We start from the raw sequence: 23,755 nt of genomic DNA, 5'->3' as shown, positions 1-23,755 counted from the left end.
GTCATTTAGCTCAAAGAATAAACTAACATAAAAAATAATTAACTGAAAAGAATCAAAATAATATTAACTAAAGTTATTAAAGTATTGATTTGTTAAAAAATGGACTAAAAAGAATCAAAAAATATTAACTAAAATTATCAAAGTATTTAGTTGTTAAAAAGAATGAACTAAAAAGGATTAATGAAAAAAATGCCGCCTACTTGGCCACCACAGCCCGCATACGACTAGAAACCCTACACGCTAGTTGAGCCATGATGTAGGCCGCAGTAGGCCTAGTAGGCCCACAGGCAGAGAGAGTACGTTCAGGCCCATAGGCCTGCATAAGAGAGGAGCTTGAGAGGGTTGGCGCAGCCACGCTTATAAACCACTCTCGATACCTCTCAACTAGCAAGGTGGGACTAAACATCCACACGCCCGACGCCGTGCCAGCCCCGAGACTTTAGTCCCGCTTGGTGGCATCAACCGGGACTAAAGGCCCCTCTTTAGAACTGGTTGTCGTCACCAACCGGGACTAAAGGCGAAATTTTGCCAGCCAAAAGGGCGGGAGCCCAAGCCTTTAGTCTCGGTTGGTGGCTCCAATTGGGACTAAGGGGGGGGGCTTTAGTCCCAGTTTCAGCCACCAACCGGCCACCAACCGGGACTAAAGAGGGTCCTCTATAAGCGGGAGTTGCTGCTTTTCCATTCTCCCCGATTCAGCTTCTTCTCCTTCCTCTCCCCTGACGGCGCCGATGACCACCTCGATGCTTCCAGGCTGCCTGACCGCGCCATCGCCCCACACCGTCGCCCTGCCGCCCCTGAGCCCGCTGACCATCGCCGACGTCGGAACTCCTCGCGCGCCCTCCTTCCTGTCGCAGCGTGTCCTCGAGCCGGCTCCTCGTCGTCACCGGCATCAACAGCTCCATCCCCGTGCCCAAGTGAGCTCCCCCTTTCCCAAGCCCCCATGCTTCCACTACTCCGGCCACGCTCGCCCCTGCTGCGACTGCTCCGGCCATGCTTTGTTTTTTTGCATAATGAGATGAGATGAATAGATATATGAATTTGTGTTGCATAATGAGATGAGATGATATGTATGAAATGTGCTCTGTTTTTTTAGATGTTCTCTATTTTTTAGATGTGCTCTATTTTTTTAGACAGAGAAACAAATGTTAAATTTTGCATATGCATGATGAGTTTTGAAATGAATATGTGAAGCTCCCATTTTGAGAGATGAGATGTATTGTGGAAATGTGCTCTCCTTTTGAAATAAAAATATGAAGGTAGTATTTTTGTTAAATGAAAATGTGAAGCAACTCTTTTTTTGAAATGAAAATGTGAAGCTACTTTTTTTAAATGAAAGTGGGAAGCTCCTATTCCTATAGTTTATATATACTTGACGATGTCACCGCACGCACTGGAAAACAAATGCACTACAGTAACCAAAAGCCTAGAAGAAAGAGCGTTGTTGTCGATCTACCCCCTTCCCGATAACTTCGAAATGAGGGGGGACGTCGGATATGCATGAGAGAGAGGAGGTCCGCTCGCCTGACCAACTATCAAGGCCACGATAATCCATCTCTCATGTTTGTATATTGCCTTGTTGTAATATTTGCAGAAACCATGGACAACTGTCACATCCCTGACCCCTTAAGCAAGTTGGTCTTGTGCTCATGTCTTCTTTGCATTTGCATCTAAGAAGTTTCAACAAAAACAAGATAGTGGCAAAGGAAAAACTCAAAACCCTAGCTACTACTTTAAATAAAGGAAATCTCAAAGTAGTCAAAATCAATGAACCCAAAATGGCCTCAAGAAATGTTCAAACTTTCTGATAAATCATGAAAGTAAATGAGCATTGGAGAAAACTATTTTCTTGACACTTTAAGCATTTTAAATAAATGCAAAAAGCTACTGGTTTCAAGTTTTAAATTTGAAATCAGAAACTACAAATTTTCAAAAATGTTGAAAACTTTGGAAATGGTTGGGAATATTATAACAAATATTCAGGTGTGTTTAAAATAGTTTTACAACCTTTTTGGAGCTGAAATAAATAGCAAATCAATGTCAGAAATTAAAACAGAAACAAAAACTGAAATAAAGGGAAAAGAGTTACCTGTCGCCTATAGCCTGGCCCATCCCATCTAAGCCGTGTCGTCTTCCTCCCGCCAGTAGGCAGGAGGAGGTGGCCGCCGCGTTCCCCGGCACGGCCACGCACCTGTGCGCCTGCCTGGTCGCCGCCTCGCGCTGGCAAGGCCGGGGATAAGCTCCCCGAGGCCTCCTCTATCCATTCCCAGCGTCGGCTCTCTCCCTCCTCCCGGATCTCTTCCTCCTTCCTGCTGCAGCCATTGGAGCCGAGCAAAGCTCGAGCTGCCCGTGCCCCTAGCCTTAGCCTCCTCTTGCTGAGCATGCCGTTAGCTCTGTCTCATCGCGCCGGTCCTCTCTGCAGAAGCCGAAGCTTCCCCGAGCTCTGCATCGCCCCCAACGCCATCGTCTTCCACCTCCGGCCGCCGGAACTCTCCCGTCGATTCGCTCCCTCCGACGCACCCCCGAGCCCCTCAGCAGCACCATCGGAACCGCCGTGAGCTCGTCATCGTTTCCCCTCTCGCCCCACGCTCTTCCGTGCATCGTAGCCCCGTTCCCCACCAAGGCCGAGAGCTCCTCGCCGACGGTCATGTCATCGCCGTCGCTGTGGTGTCTGATCCACGCGCTCGAGCTAGGGTTCGAGCTCCTGGAGCCTCCAGGAGTATGATGAGCCCCCCAGCTGCCCTCCCCGTGCCCTAGAGCCGTCTCTCATAGAAGGCCAAGCTTCGGCCGCCGCTTCGGCTCGTCGCCGGCGCCCCTCCCGGCGACCCTAGCTTCCCCGTGATGCCCCCGCTAGATGCGGCGTTGCACCAGCTACCCGTAGCTGCTTTGTGCGCCCAAAACCGACGGCCGATGCGCAGTCTAGCTTCCTCCGGCGAGCCCTCCGCCGCGCCCGTGGTCGCCGCCGGCCATGCTCCGGTGGGGGTCGACGTGGCAAAGCTAATCCAGCAGATTAGGAGCTTAATCTCTCGCTGACAGTGGGCCCAAGGCCAAGTCAACTCAGTTTAGGGGCTGGTCAGCGCTGGATTAGTCCCAGAGAGGCTGACCAGTGGGGCCCCCCTGTCAGGTTTGACCTGAACAGGTCGGCTGACCTGCTGACGTCAGTCTGATGCAATAAAGAGAATTATCAGTATAGAAATAATTCCAGGAAATTGCTAAAACTTGTAAAAATCATAGAAATTAATCTGTAACTCCAATGAAAATAATTTATATATGAAAAAGTATCAGCAAAATTCAAGGATTCTGATTATGCTACTTTCAACCATGTTTGAAAAAGTTACAGAACCCTAACATGTATAATAAGGAATAATTCAATTCTTATAATCACTTTATAAATGGAATTTGGAAAATATTCAAATTTCAATATGGTTGCCATGGTCACACACTGTCCTAGTTACAAATCAGTACATTAACATGACATTTCATGCATGCTAACATCAAGTTGATCTGAGCATCAGGTCGAATCAATTAAACCGGTATCCAAGAATACCCCGTTTGAATTGCTATTCGAATGTGATTCAAATCAACTCTAAACCTAATACATGTTGAAAATAATAACTTATCACTTTGCATTCTCATGCCATGCTCATGCATCATTTTTATTGCATATGATTGTTATTGAATGTTACCATTTTTTTCGGTAGGCTCCGCACCCCCGGATTCCACCGAATATCCGTTTGACGGATATCGTTCCTCCTCTGAGCAACAAGGCAAGCAACCCTTTTGATCATCCCGATAAATCCCATGTTCTTGCTCCTGCACTTATTTATTGCATTAAGATCAAATGCTTCAACTGCTTTTGCCACGTTAGTTGAACCCACTTCCTTTGCATGACCTAACCTTGTCACAGTAAATAGCCGAACCTCGCAACCTAGCATACCTGATAGTTGCTTGAGCTATGATGTGCCTTATCCTGCTATGCATGCTATGCTTAGAGTTGTGTATGGTCTGTCATCTGGGAGATGAACAGAATTGTGAGAATGTGTTCGGTGAGCAAAGTTGTGTGTTGAACTTGATTTGGTAAAGGTATCGGTGAAAGGCTGTGTAGGAGTACATGGCGGGTTGTATCATTGGAACCGTCCTTAGGAACTGAGTTCCGTGTATGTAATCCAAGACTAGATACTACCACATGCTGGGCCCTGAAATATGACCCCGCTCGGCCTATTAATCGCTTAGTACTCGGTCCACGAGTTGCAAGTAGTTTCTGGTGTTTATAGTAATGCTGGAGGCCGTGCATGGTACTGACCTGAGAGGTGGACCGTGATGCAGTAGGCAGTGGCATGGTGTACCAAGTGGCACCCGGATGGTGGGCTTGGGAACCCTGCGCACATCGTTTGAGGCCGTGGCGGAAACCCCGACCGGACTTCCGTACGGGTTACTCTCAGATAGGCGATAAACCTGCAATAGGTACTAGTGTGGTTAACGGTCGTGGCCGACTCCCTCGCTGGGCTTCCGCTTGAAGGTTGCCGAGGTGCATGACGTGCACATGGCAATAAGTGGCGAGAGCGTGTGTGACAAAGTACACCCCTGCAGGGTTATGATCTATTCGAATAGCCGCGTCCGCGGATATGGACTACTTGGAGACATATGTTGTTCATAGATAACTTCAAGGCCTACTCATAAAATTGCCAAGATAAGCGTGAGTGTTGTGGACGGCATTTCCGTACGGAGACAGAATGATTCCACGATAGTGTATTGTTGTGGTGTTAGTGGACTCGAGTGCAAGAAATCAAGTTGTCAAAATTATTTTAAAAATGCAAGTTGTCTAGCCACGAGTCAAATGCTCGCTTTCCGCATGAAACCCCAAAATAACTTTTGATACCTTGCATGAGTAGTTAGTTGTCCTAAAGTCTTGCTGAGTACCTTAGTACTCATGTTTGCTTAATACATGTTGCAGAGGTTGCTAATGACCCTAATGGAGGGTTCTTCGTAGACATCGACGACGACGAGTAGCTGGTGTCCCAGCTACGATCTGGCCCTACGTTGGATCTGTAGTATAGTCAGGCCATGTGCCTTCTAGTTGCCTTGTCTGTACTTAGACAGTTTAAACTCTTCCGCTGGCTTGTAACTGAATGACTGTTATTATGGGTCATGAGACCTTTAATGTGTAATATTATGTGTGTGGCTCTTCCGAGCCTCTTAAATAAAGGTTGTATGTTTATGGTTATGTTGTGATGCCATCGATGTATCTATACATATCAGTATTCCATGCGTACGTGTGTCGTACTTGATATGTATGGGGTTCGATTACCTAGTCGTGAACTTTAGTAGCACTCCTTACAAGGAAATACCCCTTTGTGATCCAACGAGCCTTGGTAGTTCGCTACTGCTCCGGACACATTGGTTGACCGGCATGTGTCCTTCTTAGCTGCTGTGTCTGTCCCCTTTGGGGAAATGTCACGCGATGTAATGGAGTCCTAGTAGCTTAATACGACTCGTCTACATTCGATGATGACCGACACCTGCTTTTTTGGGTCATGTATGCCTGTCCTTGTGCGGTACTGCCACTTTGGTTTATGACTAGACATGTCGATCCGGGTTCTTTGACATTGGAATGCTAGCGACACTATTGCATACGTGAGTCAAAAGACACAAACGGTCCCGGCTAAGGTAAGGCTGCAGCCGTGGAGTTAACTTTGCGTGAGACCGCAAAGGGATGCGATGTGTTACCGGCTGGATTCATATGGCTTAGGATCGGGGTCCCGACAGCGTTGGTATCAGAGCCTGACTGACTGTAGGATTACTAAGCCAAACTGGTCGAAGTTGAGTCTAGAATTGCTTTAGTTATATATAAGGGAATTGTTTGTGGAAGGGAACGTAAGAGTCTCTTCTCAAGTTATTCTATTCTGGTCATCCTCGTCTTTTCTGCGGGAATTAAGGACTAGGTTACTCATCTTCTTCTAGGCTCGTGTTCTGATCGGTAGATTATAGGACTACGGGTCAAGAGACATTGGGTTTCTTCTATTCCTAGGTAAAAGGAAGTAAGTTGATGATCAGAGAGTTGAACTTGATAGTTGAGTGGTTACGCTATTCCATTTTGCGTTGTCTCAAAATTTGTTTTTGAGCATTTACAGCCGTTATGCTGCCCAATTTTTCATTCAGAGCTCTAATGCTTTTGCATTACTCTCTATTTACAGATGCCTGGCCGTCCTTCTCGTCAGGTGGTACGTCTGACCAGGTGCATTGATGTGCTGGGTCATACGGCCATGCTGGTCAGGGTGATGTCGGTGTGCGGTTACCGCTGGTACCCCGAGTACACAGTAGAGGAACAGTACCGAGACTTCAACCACAGCCAGTACATCTGCACTGTTAGGGTATTCCCAGACTACCCTGGAGCTGAGAAGCCAATCCATTGATCCTATGGGTTAGGGGTCACCGTTGACATGGCCGTACAGGATGCTGCCTATTCAATGCTGACCATTATGAGAGCGAGACATGCACTCCTGCAGAATTTAGAGTTCTGCTATGTTCCGGCCTCTCAGCCTGGTGAAGAGGGATACCTCAGTGGAGTCTATTTTGATTCTTCTATGGAGGATCCACTATTGCAGTCCACTGTTGAGATGCTAGAGAACAGAGATAGGGATGCTCGTGCTCCCCGCATGGAGCTTTATGCTACCCGTGCCCGTCTGTGGACAACTTTGACGCAACTGGCACCGGTAGTCCAGACAGGGTATGGAGAGATGGAGATGCTGAACCCTGTTAGGACCCATCTTTCGGCCCACGTTGACTGGCCAGCTATAGGAGGAGTCACACCTCTTCGGGGACCAATCTTACCACCAGTCAGGGGACCCAGGCCACATCGGTGTCCTTATGGATCCCAGGGATCTCAGGCTAGAGTGTTTCCTGATCCGCATGTTGAGCTTCCAGGTCATGGAGGTAATCTCTATGAGATGTTCTATGCGGATGCCTGAGCTGTGAGCGGAAGGATAGTATGGTAGTAGCCATACGTTCACAGTCCTGCATGACTTGTGAAGTATGCATGTAATGTGAAATGAATTCCGGAGGCCTAGATAAATAATGTATAGGAAGCTTGTAAGCCTCTGATGAGTAGTTTCATAATTTCAGTAGTTTGCTCTTCGGTTAAGGTTGTACTAAACTATGTAAGGGTGTGTATGAACCATGGTGTATATATAGCAGTTTCTTGTTACCATGCTGTTCGGATATTCATTTCCGCATTCCGTGTGTTCAGTACATTCTTAATCCATAGTTAGTATTGATATGATATTGGTCTAAGCTATGAGTTTGTTTGTAAGGATGGTGTTCACCAGGTTGAACCGTGCCCCTGCTCATCAGCAAGGTGAGGGTAGTCAAGCGTCGCAGGAAGACCTGCCTCACCCACCTTCTCTGGTGGAAGTGTGTCACATCCCTAACCCTTAACCAAGATAGCATTGTGCTCATGTCTTCTTTGCATTTGCATCTAAGAAGTTTCAACAAAAACAACAAAGTGGCAAAGGAAAAACTCAAAACCTTAGCCACCATTTCAATTAAAGGAAATTTCAACTAGTTCAAAATCAATGAACCCAAAATGGCCTCAAGAAATGTTCAAACTTTCTGATAAATCATGAAAGTAAATGAGCATTGGAGAAAACTATTTTCTTGACACTTTAAGCATTTTAAATAAATGCAAAAGCCACTGGTTTCAAATTTAAAATTTGAAATCAGAAACTATATTTTTCCAAAAATGTTGAAAGTCTTGGAAATGAGTGGGGATATTATAACAAATATTTCAGGAGGTCAAAATTAGTTTTTACCTTTTGTTTCGGAACTGAAATAATTAGCAAAGCACTAAATAGCAAAACAGAAAAACCAAAAAAAGAGAAAATGGGAAAAGCTTACCTGACGCCCAAGCCAGGCCCAGCCCATCTCGCCGCTCGTCCCCTTCCCCGCACCAGTAGGCAGCAGGAGGTGGCCGCCGCCTCCTCCGGCGCGGCCACGCACCTGCGTGTGTGCCTGGCCGCCGGTTCGCGCTGGCGACGACGGGGATAAGCTCCCCAGAGCCTCCCCTATCCATTCCCCGCCTCGGTTCTCCTCCTCCGCCCGGATCCCCTCCTTCTCCCTGCTGCCGCCATTAGAGCCGAGCTCGAGCTCGAGCTGGCCATGCCCCTGGACATAGGATCCCCTCCGCGAGCACGCCATTAGCTCCGCCTCGTCGCCCTGGTCATTCCTGCAGAAGCCGAAGCTTCCTCGCGCCCTACAACGCCCGCAACGCCGTCGTCTTCTTCCTCCGGCGGCCGGACATCTCCCGTCGATTCATCGCCCCCAGGCCTTCCCCGAGCCATCTGAGCTCTTCCCCGCACTCCCTGTGAGCATGCGGTGGTTTTCCCTAAGTTTTCCCCGTCGATCCCCTCCTCTAGCCCTAGTTTCACTGGAGCCCGACGAGCACCGCCGCTGCCGCTCGTCGCCGGTAGCTCTCCGATGTCCAGCTCGTCCTCCCGAGAGCACCAGGAGCTCCAGGACGACGCGTAGATGCCGTAGCAGCTAAGAACTAAGTGTGGATCTCTTTGATTCAAAGCCCCCGACGACGCCCGAGCTTCGGCCGCCGCTCCGGCTCCTCGCCGACGCGTCTTCCGGCGACCCTAGCCTCCCCAGATGGTCCTGCCAGATCGGCCACTTCGCGTGCTTGCTGTTGCTGCCAACCGCGTGCGTTTTCGTGCCGTGCAGCGCCGTCTAGGTCGCCTCTGGCGAGCCCTCCGCCACGGGTTTGGTCGCCGGCGACCACCCTCCGGTGGCCGTCGACGTGGCCGACCATTAGGGCCTAATCGCCCTCCCCTGAGTCGCTGCTAGAGGGCCCCACGCCTGGTCAAACCCCAATTAGGGGCTAGTCAGCGCGAGATTAGTCCCAGAGAGGCTGACCAGTGGGGCCCCCTGTCAGGTTTGACCTGCATAGGTCGGCTGACCTCCTGACGTCAGCCTGATGCAATAAATGGATTTTCCAGTATAAAAATATTCCAGGAAATTGCTAAAAATTGCAAAAATCATAGAAATTAATCTGTAACTCCAATGAAAATAATTTATATATGAAAAAGTATTAGAAAAATTCAAGGATTCTGATTATGCTATTTTCAACTATGTTTGAAAAAGTTACAGAACCCTAAATTGTGAAATAAGGAATAATTCAATTCTTTTAATCACTTTATAAATGGAATTTGCAAAAATATCCAAATTTCATTATAAATACAATGATCACACACTGCCCTAGGGGTAAATCAGTACCATAACATGGCATTTCATGCATGTTAACATTAGGTTGATCTGAGCATCAGGTCGAATCAATTAAACCGGTATCCGGGAATACCCGTTTGAATTGCTATTCGAATGTAATTCAAATCAACTCTAAACCTAAAACATCTTGATTATAATAACTTATCACCTGCATCCTCATGCCATGCTCATGCATCATTTTGATTGCATATGATTGTTATTGAATGTTGCCATTCATTTCGGTAGGCTCCGCACCCCCGGATTCCACCGAATATCCGTCCGACGGATATCGTTCCTCCTCTGAGCAACAAGGCAAGCAACCCTTTTGATCATCCCGATAACACCTATGTTCTTGCTCCTGCACCTATTTATTGCATTAGGATCAAATGCTTCAACTGCTTTTGCCACGATAGTTGGACCCACTTCCTTTGCATGACTTAACCTTGTCACAGTAAATAGCCGAACCTTGCAACCTAGCATACCAGGTAGTTGCTTGAGCTATGATGTGCCTTATCCTGCTATGCATGCTATGCTTAGAGTTGTGTATGGTCTGTCATCTGGGAGATGAACAGAAATGTGGAATGTGTTCGGTGAGCAAAGGTCGTGTGTTGAACTTGATTTGGTAAAGGTACCGGTGAAAGGCTGTGTAGGAGTACATGGCGGGTTGTTTCATTGGAACCGTCCTTAGGAACTGAGTTCCGTGTATGTAATCCAAGACTAGATACTACCACATGCTGGGCCCTGAAATATGACCCTGCTCGGCCTATTAATCGCTTAGTACTCGGTCCAGGAGTTGCAAGTAGTTTCTGGTGTTTATAGTAATGCTGGCGGCCGTGCATGGTGCTGACCTGAGAGGTGGACCGTGATGCAGTAGGCAGTGGCACGGTGTACCAAGTGGCACCCGGATGGTGGGCTTGGGAACCCTGCGCACATCGTTTGAGGCCGTGGCGGAAACCTCGGCCGGACTTCCGTACGGGTTACTCTCGGATAGGCGATAAACCTGGACTAGGTACTAGTGTGATTAACGGTCGTGGCCGACTCCCTCGTTGGGCTTCCGCTTGAAGGTTGCCGAGGTGCATGACGTGCACATGGCGATAAGTGGCGGGAGCGCGTGTGACGAAGTACACCCCTGCAGGGTTATGATCTATTCGAATAGTCGCGTCCGCGGATATGGACTACTTGGAGACATATGTTGTTCATAGATAACTTCAATGGCTACTTATAAAATTGTCAAGATAAGCGTGAGTGTCGTGGACGGTATTTCCGTATGGAGATGGAATGATTCCACGATAGTGTATTGTTGTGGTGTTAGTGGACTCGTGTGCGAGAAATCAAGTTGTCAAAACTAATCTCAAAAAGCAAGTTGTCTAGCCACGAGTCAAATGCTGGCTTTCCGCTTGAAACCCCACAATACCTTCTTGATACCTTGCATGAGTAGTTAGTCATCCTAAAGTCTTGCTGAGTACCTTCGTACTCATGTTTGCTTAATAAATGTTGCAGAGGTTGCTAATGACCCTAATGGAGGGTTCTTCGTAGACATCGACGACAACGAGTAGCTGGTGTCCCAGCTACGATCTGGCCCTACGTCGGCTCTGTAGTATAGTCAGGCCATGTGCCTTCTAGCTGCTCTGTCTGTACCCAGACAGTTTATAACTCTTCCGCTGGCTTGTATTGTATGACTACTATTATGGGTCGTGAGACCCTTAATGTGTAATAATATGTGTGTGGCTCTTCCGAACCTCTTAAATAAAGCTTGTATGTTTATGGTTATGTTGTGATGCCATCGATGTATCTATACATATCGGTATGCCATGCGTACGTGTGTCGTACTTGATATGTATGCGGTTCGAATACCTAGTCGTGAACTTTAGTAGCACTCCTTACAAGGAAATGCCCCTTTGTGATCCAACGAGCCATGGTAGTTTTCTACTGCTTCGGACACATTGGTTGACCGGCATGTGTCCTTCTTAGCTGCTGTGTCTGTCCCCTTTGGGGAAATGTCATGCGACGTAATGGAGTCCTTGTAGTTTGCTACGACTCGTCTACGTTCGTTGATGACCGACACCTGCTTTGTTGGGTCATGTATGCCTGTCCTTGTGCGGAACTGCCACTTTGGTTTATGACTAGACATGTCGATCCGGGTTCTTTGACATTGGAATGCTAGCTACACTATCGCATACGTGAGTCAAAAGACGCAAACGGTCCCGGCTAAGGTAAGGCTGCAGCCGTGGAGTTAACCGTGCGTGAGACAACAAAGCGATGCGATGTGTTACATGCTGGATTCCTATGGCTTAGGATCGGGGTCCCGACAAAGTGATGCTTGAGGCAGAGAGAAATAAAAGGGAGACCAATCGACTGCTAGAGCGTATTGAGCAGAATACAGCTCGCCAGCCTAGGAATGCTGCAGTGTCCCTCAATGACTTTGTGAAGCTGAATCCTCCAAAGTTTCATCATTCCGTCGATCCCCTCGACGCTGATGACTAGCTGTGCAGCATCTCACGCAAGATTCGCTCTGCGAATGTGTCTGAGGCGGACAAGGTGACCTTTGCGGCGTATTTCCTGGAAGGACCCGCCAATCTGTGGTGGGAGAATTTTGAAGCTATGCGTCCCGCTGAACCAGTGGCCACATGGGCAGACTTCAGTGCAGCTTTTCGTGTGCACCATATTCCAGAGGGCCTGATGGACAGAGAGAGAGAGGAGTTATGTGCCTTCACTCAGGGCAAGTTGTCTATGGATGCCTATAGCCGCGAGTTCGGTAACCTCGCCCGCTATGCTACAGAGGAGGTGTCTACCGATGCCAAGAAGCAAGCAAGATTCCGTAAGGGTCTGAGCCCTGAGCTCCGTCGTGATCTACGCCTCCATGAGTGTGGAAGTTTTCAAGCCCTAGTCAACAAAGCGATCAGTGCCGAGACTGGTCATTCTGACTTCGAAGCCACAAGGAAGCACTCCCGTGACTTTGGCTCGTCTTCTGGTTCCGCGTTTCCAAAACGCAGGCTGTGGGTTCCAAACAGTTCTCTGCCACCAAGATACACTCCGAGGCCATCCTACGTGGCGCCTCAGACGAATCAGGCCAACCCTCCAGCAAAAGCTTATGGTGGTCCAGCTAGCAATGCTGCACCACGTGCCAACCAGGTGATATGCTACAAGTGTGGAGAACCAGGGCACTATTCCCGTGAGTGTCCTTAGAATGTGGGTGCCAAGCAACCCGGAAAGTCCGTCGGGCAAGCTAAGTCAGGCAAAGCTTATTATGTGAAGCCAACTCCTGCACGTGGCCGTGTGAACTATGTGTCAGCAGAAGAAGCTGCAGAGGATCCCGACGTCATGCTGGGTACGCTTCTTGTTAATCATCACCCAGCGTCCATTCTCTTTGACACTGGGTCTTCTCATTACTTCATTTCAGAAAGTTATGCACAGTTGCATAACATGTCTTTTTGTGATATGCCAATTCCATTGGTTGTCCAAACCCCTGGTAGTAAATGGCAAACCTCCAGGATAACCTATGAAAATGAAATTCTAGTAGACAGGCTAGTTTTTCTAGCCTCATTGATAGCATTGAAATCTTCGGATATTAATATCAACTTGGGCATGGACTGGATGTCATCTCACTATGCCAAGATTGATACTCATTCTAGAAATGTCCAGCTTAGCCATCCCTCGGGTGAGATAGTAAATGTCTCTACTCGAGTTGCCAAATGCCAGCTCTATTCCTTAAATGCCAACCCTCTTCCGGAACTTGAAGACATTCCGGTAGTCCGTGACTTTACGGATGTTTTTCCAGAGGAACTGCCAGGAATTCCACGTGACCGAGATGTGGAGTTTGTGATAGATCTTGTTCCAGGAACTGTTCCAATAGCCAGAAGACCTTATAATATGGCACCCCTGGAGCTAGCCGAACTTAAGAAGCAATTAGATGAGGCGTTGAAAAAGGGTTTCATTCGTCCTAGCTCTTCTCCTTGGGCTTGTCCCGTCCTCTTCGTCAAGAAGAAAGACAGAACGGATCGGATGGTTGTAGATTACCGACCAGTTAATCTGGTCACCATTAAGAACAAGTATCCGCTCCCCAGGATCAACGACCTGTACGATCAGCTCGCTGGATCCTCAGTCTTCTCCAAAATGGATTTTGAGGTTGGGATACCATCAAATCAAGATTAAGAACGGGGACATTCCAAAAACGGCTTTTGTTACTCGTTATGGCCAATATGAGTACACCGTTATGTCCTTCGGTTTAACCAATGCCCCAGCCACCTTCTCTCGACTGATGAACTCAATCTTCATGGAGTATTTGGATAAATTCGTCGTGGTATACCTCGATGATATCCTCATCTACTCGAAGAATGAACAAGAACATGCCGAGCATCCAAGGCTGGTATTGATGAAACTTCGAGAGCATCGCCTTTATGCCAAATTTTCAAAATGTGAATTCTGGTTACCAGAAGTGACCTATCTAGGCCACGTAATCTCTGGTAAGAGTATTGCTGTCAATCCCGAGAGAGTTCAAGCTGTCCTTGATTGGACTCAACCTGAATCGGTTAAGCAAGTTAGGAGTTTTCTTGGACTAGCGAGCTACTATCGCTGCTTTGTCGAGAATTTCTCCAAGGTTGCAAAGCCTCTAACTGAACTCCTCAAGAAAGATAAAAAGTTCAAGTGGACACCACAGTGTGAGCATAGTTTTCAGGAACTGAAAAGACGCCTGACTTCCGCACCTGTGTTGCTACCACCAGATTTTTCTAAGGAGTTTGTTATCTATTGTGACGCCTCGCGACAAGGATTAGGTTGCATTCTCATGCAAGATCGTCATGTGATCGCATACGCATCTCGACAGTTGCGTCCACATGAGGATAATTATCCCACACATGACCTTGAGCTTGCAGCTGTGGTCCATGCACTAAAAACCTGGCGACATTACCTTCTGGGTAATCGTTGCGAAATATTCACTGATCACCAAAGTCTGAAATATATCTTCACCGAGCCGGATTTGAATCTCAGGCAAAGACAGTGGGTTGAGTTGATCTCGGATTACGACTTAGGGATAACTTACACCCCGGGGAAGGCCAATGTTATGGCCGATGCGCTAAGTCGTAAATCTTGTTGTAACAATTTGATGCTACAACAAGGTCAACCACATCTCCATGAGGACTTTCGGAAGTTGAATCTTCATATTGTTCCTCAAGGATTCCTTTCGACTCTGGTGGCGAAGCCTACTCTTAAGGATCAAATTATAGCTGGCCAAAAGCGTGACAAGGGTATATCACGGATCAAGGAGAATATTTTTAGCGGAAAAGCTAAAGAATTTTCCATGAACGATCAAGGTGTTGTGTTCTTCCAGAATCGTTTAGTGGTTCCTAAGAACCCACATCTAAGGCAGTTAATCTTTAAGGAGGCTCATGATTCTCCTCTCACCATCCATCCCGGTAGTACTAAGATGTATCAGGACCTACGCCAGAGGTTTTGGTGGACTAGGATGAAGAGAGAAATTGCTGAGTTTGTTGCTAACTGCGACGTTTGTCGTCGAGTTAAGGCAGAACATCAAAGGCCTGCTGGCACCCTTCAACCTCTAGCTATTCCTGAATGGAAATGGGATAAAGTTAGCATGGATTTCATTACCGGATTTCCCAAGACCAAGAAAGGAAATAATGCTATCTTTGTGGTCATTGACCGTCTTTCCAAATTGGCTCATTTTCTTCCTGTTCGTGAGAGTATAACAGCTAGCCAGCTAGCAGAGTTATATATCTCTCGAATAGTGTCTCTTCATGGTGTTCTCCTAGAGATTAACTCGGACCCTGGAAGTATCTTTACTTCTCGCTTCTGGGAAAGTTTTCAGAATGCCATGGGGACTCACTTATCTTTTAGCACTGCTTTCCATCCTCAATCAAGTGGTCAAGTAGAAAGAGTGAATCAAATTCTAGAAGATATGCTCCGAGCTTGTGTTATATCGTTCGGTATGAATTGGGAGAAGTGTCTTCCATTTGCCGAATTCGCTTATAACAATAGTTACCAATCAAGCTTGGGCAAAGCCCCTTTTGAAGTTCTCTATGGACGAAGATGTCGAACACCTCTTAATTGGTCAGAAACCGGAGAGAGGCAACTCTTTGGCCCGGATATGATCCAGGATGCAGAAGAGCAGGTTCGCATTATTCGTGAAAAGTTGAAAACAGCCCAGTCTCGTCAAAAGAGCCAATATGATTGTCATCATAAGGCTGTGACCTTTGAAGTTGACGAGAAGGCTTACCTTCGGGTTACACCTTTGAAGGGTACCCATCGCTTCGGTATCAAGGGCAAATTGGCTCCTCGTTACATTGGTCCTTTTCGTATTCTTGCCAAACGAGGAGAAGTTGCCTACCAGTTGGAACTTCCTCCGCATCTTTCCAAGGTTCATGATGTTTTCCACGTCTCGCAACTCAGGCGTTGCTTTTCGGATCCTATCCGTGAAGTGGACCACGAAACGCTTGATCTCCAAGATAACCTTTCATATCGAGAATACCCCGTGCATATTCTTGATCAAGCTGAGCGTACCACTCGACGTCGAAACCTCAAGTTTCTTAAAGTTCAATGGTCAAATCATTCTGAAGAGGCAACTTGGGAAAGAGAGGATCGTCTCCGACTTGAGTATCCTGCGTTATTCCCGACGACTTCTAAATCTCGGGACGAGATTCTTTTGAGTGGGGGTGAGTTGTCACATCCCTGACCCCTTAAGCAAGTTGGTCTTGTGCTCATGTCTTCTTTGCATTTGCATCTAAGAAGTTTCAACAAAAACAAGATAGTGACAAAGGAAAAACTCAAAACCCTAGCTACTACTTTAAATAAAGGAAATCTCAAAGTAGTCAAAATCAATGAACCCAAAATGGCCTCAAGAAATGTTCAAACTTTCTGATAAATCATGAAAGTAAATGAGCATTGGAGAAAACTATTTTCTTGACACTTTAAGCATTTTAAATAAATGCAAAAAGCTACTGGTTTCAAGTTTTATATTTGAAATCAGAAACTATAAATTTTCAAAAATGTTGAAAACTTTGGAAATGGTTGGGAATATTATAACAAATATTCAGGTGTGTTTAAAATAGTTTTACAACCTTTTTGGAGCTGAAATAAATAGCAAATCAATGTCAGAAATTAAAACAGAAACAAAAACTGAAAAAAGGGAAAAGAGTTACCTGTCGCCTATAGCCTGGCCCAGCCGATCTAAGCCCTGTCGTCTTCCTCCCGCCAGTAGGCAGCAGGAGGTGGCCGCCGCGTTCCCCGGCGCGGCCACGCACCTGTGCGCCTGCCTGGTCGCCGCCTCGCGCTGGCAAGGCCGGGGATAAGCTCCCCGAGGCCTCCTCTATCCATTCCCAGCGTCGGCTCTCTCCCTCCTCCCGGATCTCTTCCTCCTTCCTGCTGCCGCCATTGGAGCCGAGCAAAGCTCGAGCTGCCCGTGCCCCTAGCCTTAGCCTCCTCTTGCTGAGCACGCCGTTAGCTCCGCCTCGTCGCGCCGGTCCTCTCTGCAGAAGCCGAAGCTTCCCCGAGCTCTGCATCGCCCCCAACGCCATCGTCTTCCACCTCCGGCCGCCATAACTCTCCCGTCGATTCGCTCCCTCCGGCGCACCCCCGAGCCCCTCAGCAGCACCATCGGAACCGCCGTGAGCTCGTCATCGTTTCCCCTCTCGCCCCACGCTCTTCCGTGCATCGTAGCCCCGTTCCCCACCAAGGCCGAGAGCTCCTCGCCGCCGGTCATGTCGTCGCCGTCGCTGTGGTGTCTGATCCACGCGCTCGAGCTAGGGTTCGAGCTCCTGGAGCCTCCAGGAGTATGATGAGCCCTCGAGCTGCCCTCTTCGTGCCCTAGAGCCGTCTCTCATAGAAGGCCGAGCTTCGGCCGCCGCTTCGGCTCATCGCCGGCGCCCCTCCCGGCGACCCTAGCTTCCCCCTGATACCCCCGCTAGATGCGGCGTTGCACCAGCTACCCGTAGATGCTTTCTGCGCCCAAAACCGATGGCCGATGCGCAGTCTAGCTTCCTCCGGCGAGCCCTCCGCCGCGCCCGTGGTCGCCGCCGGCGATGCTCCGGTGGGGGTCGACGTGGCAAAGCTAATCCAGCAGATTAGGAGCTTAATGTCTCGCTGACAGTGGGCCCAAGGCCAAGTCAACTTAGTTTAGGGGCTGGTCAGCGCGGGATTAGTCCCAGAGAGGCTGACCAGTGGGGCCCCCCTGTCAGGTTTGACCTGAACAGGTCGGCTGACCTGCTGACATCAGTCTGATGCAATAAAGAGAATTATCAGTATAGAAATAATTCCAGGAAATTGCTAAAACTTGTAAAAATCATAGAAATTAATCTGTAACTCCAACGAAAATAATTTATATATGAAAAAGTATCAGAAAAATTCAAGGATTCTGATTATGCTATTTTAAACCATGTTTGAAAAAGTTACAGAACCCTAACATGTATAATAAGGAATAATTCAATTCTTATAATCACTTTATAAATGGAATTTGGAAAATATTCAAATTTCAATATGGTTGCCATGATCACACACTATCCTAGTTACAAATCAGTACATTAACATGACATTTCATGCATGCTAACATCAAGTTGATCTGAGCATCAGGTCGAATCAATTAAACCGGTATCCGAGAATACCCCGTTTGAATTGCTATTCGAATGTGATTCAAATCAACTCTAAACCTAATACATGTGGAAAATAATAACTTATCACTTTGCATTCTCATGCCATGCTCATGCATCATTTTGATTGCATATGATTGTTACCATTTTTTCGGTAGGCTACGCACCCCCGGATTCCACCGAATATCCGTCTGACGGATATCGTTCCTCCTCTGAGCAACAAGGCAAGCAACCCTTTTGATCATCCCGATAATTCCCATGTTCTTGCTCCTGCACTTATTTATTGCATTAAGATCAAATGCTTCAACTGCTTTTGCCACGTTAGTTGAACCCACTTCCTTTGCATGACCTAACCTTGTCACTGTAAATAGCCGAACCTTGCAACCTAGCATACCTGATAGTTGCTTGAGCTATGATGTGCCTTATCCTGCTATGCATGCTATGCTTAGAGTTGTGTATGGTCTGTCATCTGGGAGATGAACAGAATTGTGAGAATGTGTTCGATGAGCAAAGGTTGTGTGTTGAACTTGATTTGGTAAAGGTACCGGTGAAAGGCTGTGTAGGAGTACATGGCGGGTTGTTTCATTGGAACCGTCCTTAGGAACTGAGTTCCGTGTATGTAATCCAAGACTAGATACTACCACATGCTGGGCCCTGAAATATGACCCCGCTCGGCCTATTAATCGCTTAGTACTCGGTCCAGGAGTTGCAAGTAGTTTCTGGTGTTTATAGTAATGCTGGAGGCCGTGCATGGTGCTGACCTCAGAGGTGGACCGTAATGCGGTAGGCAGTGGCACGGTGTACCAAGTGGGACCCGGATGGTGGGCTTGGGAACCCTGCGCACATCGTTTGAGGCCGTGGCGGAAACCCCGGCCGGACTTCCGTACGGGTTACTCTCAGATAGGCGATAAACCTGGACTAGGTACTAGTGTGGTTAACGGTCGTGGCCGACTCCCTCGCTGGGCTTCCGCTTGAAGGTTGCCGAGGTGCATGACGTGCACATGGCGATAAGTGGCGAGAGCGTGTGTGACGAAGTACACCCCTGCAGGGTTATGATCTATTCGAATAGCCGCGTCCGCGGATATGGACTACTTGGAGACATATGTTGTTCATAGATAACTTCAATGCCTACTCATAAAATTGCCAAGATAAGTGTGAGTGTCGTGGACGGCATTTCCGTACGGAGACGGAATGATTCCACGATAGTGTATTGTTGTGGTGTTAGTGGACTCGCGTGAGAGAAATCAAGTTGTCAAAATTATTTTAAAGATGCAAGTTGTCTAGCCACGAGTCAAATGCTGGCTTTCCGCATGAAAGCCCACAATACCTTTTGATACCTTGCATGAGTAGTTAGTTGTTCTAAAGTCTTGCTGAGTACCTTCGTAGTCATGTTTGCTTAATACATGTTGCAGAGGTTGCTAATGACCCTAATGGAGGGTTCTTCGTAGACATCGACGACGACGAGTAGCTGGTGTCCCAGCTACGATCTGGCCCTATGTTGGATCTGTAGTATAGTCAGGCCATGTGCCTTCTAGTTGCCCTATCTGTACTCAGACAGTTTAAACTCTTCCGCTGGCTTGTAACTGAATGACTGCTATTATGGGTAGTGAGACCTTTAATGTGTAATATTATGTGTGTGGCTCTTCCGAGCCTCTTAAATAAAGGTTGTATGTTTATGGTTATGTTGTGATGCCATCGTACATATCGGTATGCCATGTGTACGTGTGTCGTACTTGATATGTATGGGGTTCGATTACCTAGTCGTGAACTTTAGTAGCACTCCTTACAAGGAAATGCCCCTTTGTGATCCAACGAGCCTTGGTAGTTCGCTACTGCTCCGGACACATTGGTTGACCGGCATGTGTCCTTCTTAGCTGCTGTGTCTGTCCCGTTTGGGGAAACGTCACGCGATGTAATGGAGTCCTTGTAGCTTGCTACGACTCGTCTACATTCGCTGATGACCGACACCTGCTTTGTTGGGTCATGTATGCCTGTCCTTGTGCGGTACTGCCACTTTGGTTTATGACTAGACATGTCGATCCGGGTTCTTTGACATTGGAATGCTAGCGACACTATTGCATACGTGAGTCAAAAGACGCAAACGGTCCCGGCTAAGGTAAGGCTGCAGCCGTGGAGTTAACCGTGCGTGAGACTGCAAAGGGATGCGATGTGTTACCGGCTGGATTCCTATGGCTTAGGATCGGGGTCCCGACAACAACGACTGGGAAAAAAGAATTGTTGGGGGATATAATTCGCAACGGAAGTGATCCCTTGTCCTTTCTCAATGAGACTAATGGTCAAGAAGGAGAGGATGAAGGCTCCGGTGATCCAACAATGCAAGAGGAAGGAGGTCATGACGGCTCCGGTGATCCAACAATGAAGGAGGAAGGAGGTCATGACGGCTCCGGTGACCGGATGGCGGAGGAAGGAGAACATGATGACGGCCCTAGTCATCAAACGGAGGAGGGAGCCATAACTGTTGCAAAATGCGGCGAGGTATATATATATATGTATAATAATTAGGCTTGTGCTGACTTGATGCAATATATGTTTTGGTAACACTTCTTTCTTCTTTTAGCCCTCCAGATCGAGCAAAACTTCCGTAAGGAAAAGAGGCCAGAAGAAAAGGTTGCGATAGGATGAAAGGTTTATGGTCAGAGAAGTCGCACAAAATGGCCAACCGATTTCTCCCAAGCGTACCAAGGCTACATTTGTACATCAGTGTAGAGTTATTGTTTGGGACAACATCCCGATCACTATCCACGAATGGAATCAGAAGAAGGACCCAGAAGTTTCTTATGTCCATGATAGATTGAAAGAAGATCTTTGCACCTCGCTGATGACAAATTTCCGCCTACCACCAGAGGACGATCCAAATAACCCAGTTATAGAGCAAAAGGTTAAGGCATTTCCTCTAAAGAAGATGGCAGAACTATTCAAGATCTGGAGGAAACATTTGAACACAAAGTTTGTCGATAAAGGCAAGACTCCAGAGTTCATCGGTCAATATGAGAAGATCAGAGATCACTGGCCCGCATTTGCGGCCTACAAGAAATCGAACAAGGGTAAGCAAAGGTCAGAGACAAAAAAGCGAAATGCTGCACTAAAGAAGTATCACCATACCACGGGGTCAGGTGGCTAAAACAAAGCCCGACCGTTGTGGAAAAATCTGAGCAAGACCTGCTTGCTAAAGGGGTCCAACCAGAGACATTGCACTGGAAAGATCGGTCAAGGAATTGGTTCTTTGGGGTTGGGGGAACTTTGGACCCAGAATCAGGGAAGTGTGTTTGGACGAATGAGCAACTTGCAATACCCATTAGCAAGCTTCAGAAGGCAATCAAGGCACCGCAAAATGGGACATTCATTCCCGACAATGAGAAGGACGAGCTGACACAGGCCCTCGCGAATCCTGAACACACTGGATGAACACGAGGCACATCATGATCCGTTCCATGGGTGCATGAGTTTTCTGACAGCGATGGTTATAGAAGCCGATAGAGAAAGGAAAAAGAGGAAGCAAGCGAAATGCAGAAGCTCAGCGCAAGATTAGCAAAACTAGAGGAACTTCAGAGCCGGCGAGCTATCGACCAACCATCTCGGCGGCACGGAGATCATTACTTGGTCGCTGCCAGAGAAGCTACCCCACCATCTCAGCGGAGAAGCAACGTGGCTTCCACGGAGCTTGTCTAGCCTGATTTCACGGCTGCTCGCTACCCCGTGGATACTATCACGGAGGTTGAACATTGTGTGCTAATGGCAAAATGCCAGAACCTGACCTTGAAGGCGGCGACCGGCTCTGTTCAACCTCCTCGAGCTGAGGGAACTATCCATTGTCGTCCGATTCCACATGACTATGCTATTGTGACTGTTCATGAAATAACAAAGGGATTTGAGGAGCTGGAGCTTGACTACCCTACAGGTGAAGGGGAGATTCATCCGGAAAATGCTTTAAGTTCTACATGTCTATGGAGAAAGGAGTAAAGCTTTCGCACTAGACGCCTCAGCACACTCATCCTCCTCCTACTTCGTCTCCTCCTCCTCCGCCTCCTCCGGCGCATCAGCGCACTCCACCTCCTCCGACATGTGAGGGAACTACACCTCCTCATCCCTCGCCTCCTCTGGTGCGTGAGTGCACTCCGCCTCCTCCTCCTCTACCTCCTCTGGCGCGTGAGAGCACTCCGCCTCCTACGCGTGAGCGCACTTCGCCTGCTCCTCCTCCGCCTCCTCCGGCACATGAGCGCACTCAACCTCCTCCTCCTTCTCCTCCTCCGGTGGATCAGCAATGACAGAAGTGATACACCGCCGCTCTGGTGGCTAGCAGTACTGGAGGCGGGAAGAAGTTCTAATATGGTCCAAGCCTCAAACCTCTTCGAAAGTTACCATATGAGAGGATTTCCGAGAAAAACATGGAAATCGTGGTTGCCTATAATAAGGACTGGTTTGCACCTAAACGCCCACCTCCAAAGGAGAAAGTTGATCCGGTAAAAGCGAAGCACTGTCTGGATGCCCTTCAGCGACCACCATCGGTACCGCTTCCGCTGCCATCAAACTATGAACAAATTATTCAAAAGACACATGCTAAAGCGAAGCAGTCCGGAAGATTAATTACTAGTGGTTCGAGAAGTGGGGAAAAACTCTCCACCTCAGCGAACAGCAGAAGCAATCATGCACCCCGATCAAGGTGTTTACCGATGTCGCTAATGTTGATCCGGGGGTAGTGGCCGCTAATTATCCTGGTATTAGTCCTGCTGACTTCGTAAGCGATGAAGTACAGTTCGAAACTACCGTGATAGTAGCCATTAGATACCAGTAAGGGATGCCTCTCGTGAAACTTGAGCAGTTGATGGAACTATCAACGATGATGCGAAGAATACATGATTGGTTCTTGAATGCGTGCAATGATTCAATCAACAGTATCTACATGCGATTTAAAGATGAGCACTTTTACAATGGAAACGAGTCGTTGTTTGTTGAATTTGATGAATTATTTCAGTTATACAGTCAAGACACCCTCGACAAAATGATCGTCAGTTCCTATTGTTTGTAAGTATTATTTGTGTAATTAAGTCTCTAGCTCATCTCCTGCATTATTGCATGTGTAATTATACTTGCTATATTATGCAGATTGAAGATCCTCGAATGCAAAAGAGGAAAAATACACGACATTGGGTTCCTTAACCAATATTCCGTAAATGCACATAACATATGTAGTACACCCAAGGATACAGAGAACAACTTGCTAACTGTGTTAGTTCGACAACATGACAGAAGGGAAATATTATTTCCTTACAACTTTGGGTGAGTGTTACCAGTTGTCTTCTGCATATTATGTTCTGCTTACTCGAGGTTAAGTGTAACTGATGAGTGATAACCCACAAGTATAGGGGATTGCAACAGTTTTTGAGGGTAGAGTATTCAACCCAAATTTGTTGATTCGACACAAGGGGAAGCCAAAGAATATTCTCAAGTATTAGTAGTTGAGTTGTCAATTCAACCACACCTGAAAGATTTTTTATATGCAACAAAGTATGAGTAGCAAGGTAGTGTGATAGCAACAGTAGCAACGGTAACCAGTAGCAATAGTGAAAGCAGTAGTAGTAATAGTAGCAGCAGTGACAACAGTAGCGACAGAGTAACAGTAGCAGGAGTGACAGCAGTAGCAACAAAGTAACAAACCAAGGACCAGTAGGAAAAGGCTCGTAGGCATTGGATCAGTGATGGATGATTATGCCGGATGTTATTCATCATGCAACAGTTATAACACGGAGAGATATGTAACTAGCTCCAGTTCGTCAATGTAATGTAGGCATGCATTCCGTATATAGTCATACGTGCTTAGGGAAAATAACTTGCATGACATCTATTGTCCATCCCTCCCGTGGCAGCGGGGTCCTAATGGAAACTAC

This window comes from Hordeum vulgare, chromosome 1H (genome assembly GCF_904849725.1).
Source record: "Hordeum vulgare subsp. vulgare chromosome 1H, MorexV3_pseudomolecules_assembly, whole genome shotgun sequence".
Classification (NCBI taxonomy): Eukaryota; Viridiplantae; Streptophyta; class Magnoliopsida; order Poales; family Poaceae; genus Hordeum; species Hordeum vulgare.
The sequence above is the reverse complement of the archived record's forward strand: the minus strand, read 5'-3'. Positions refer to the sequence as shown.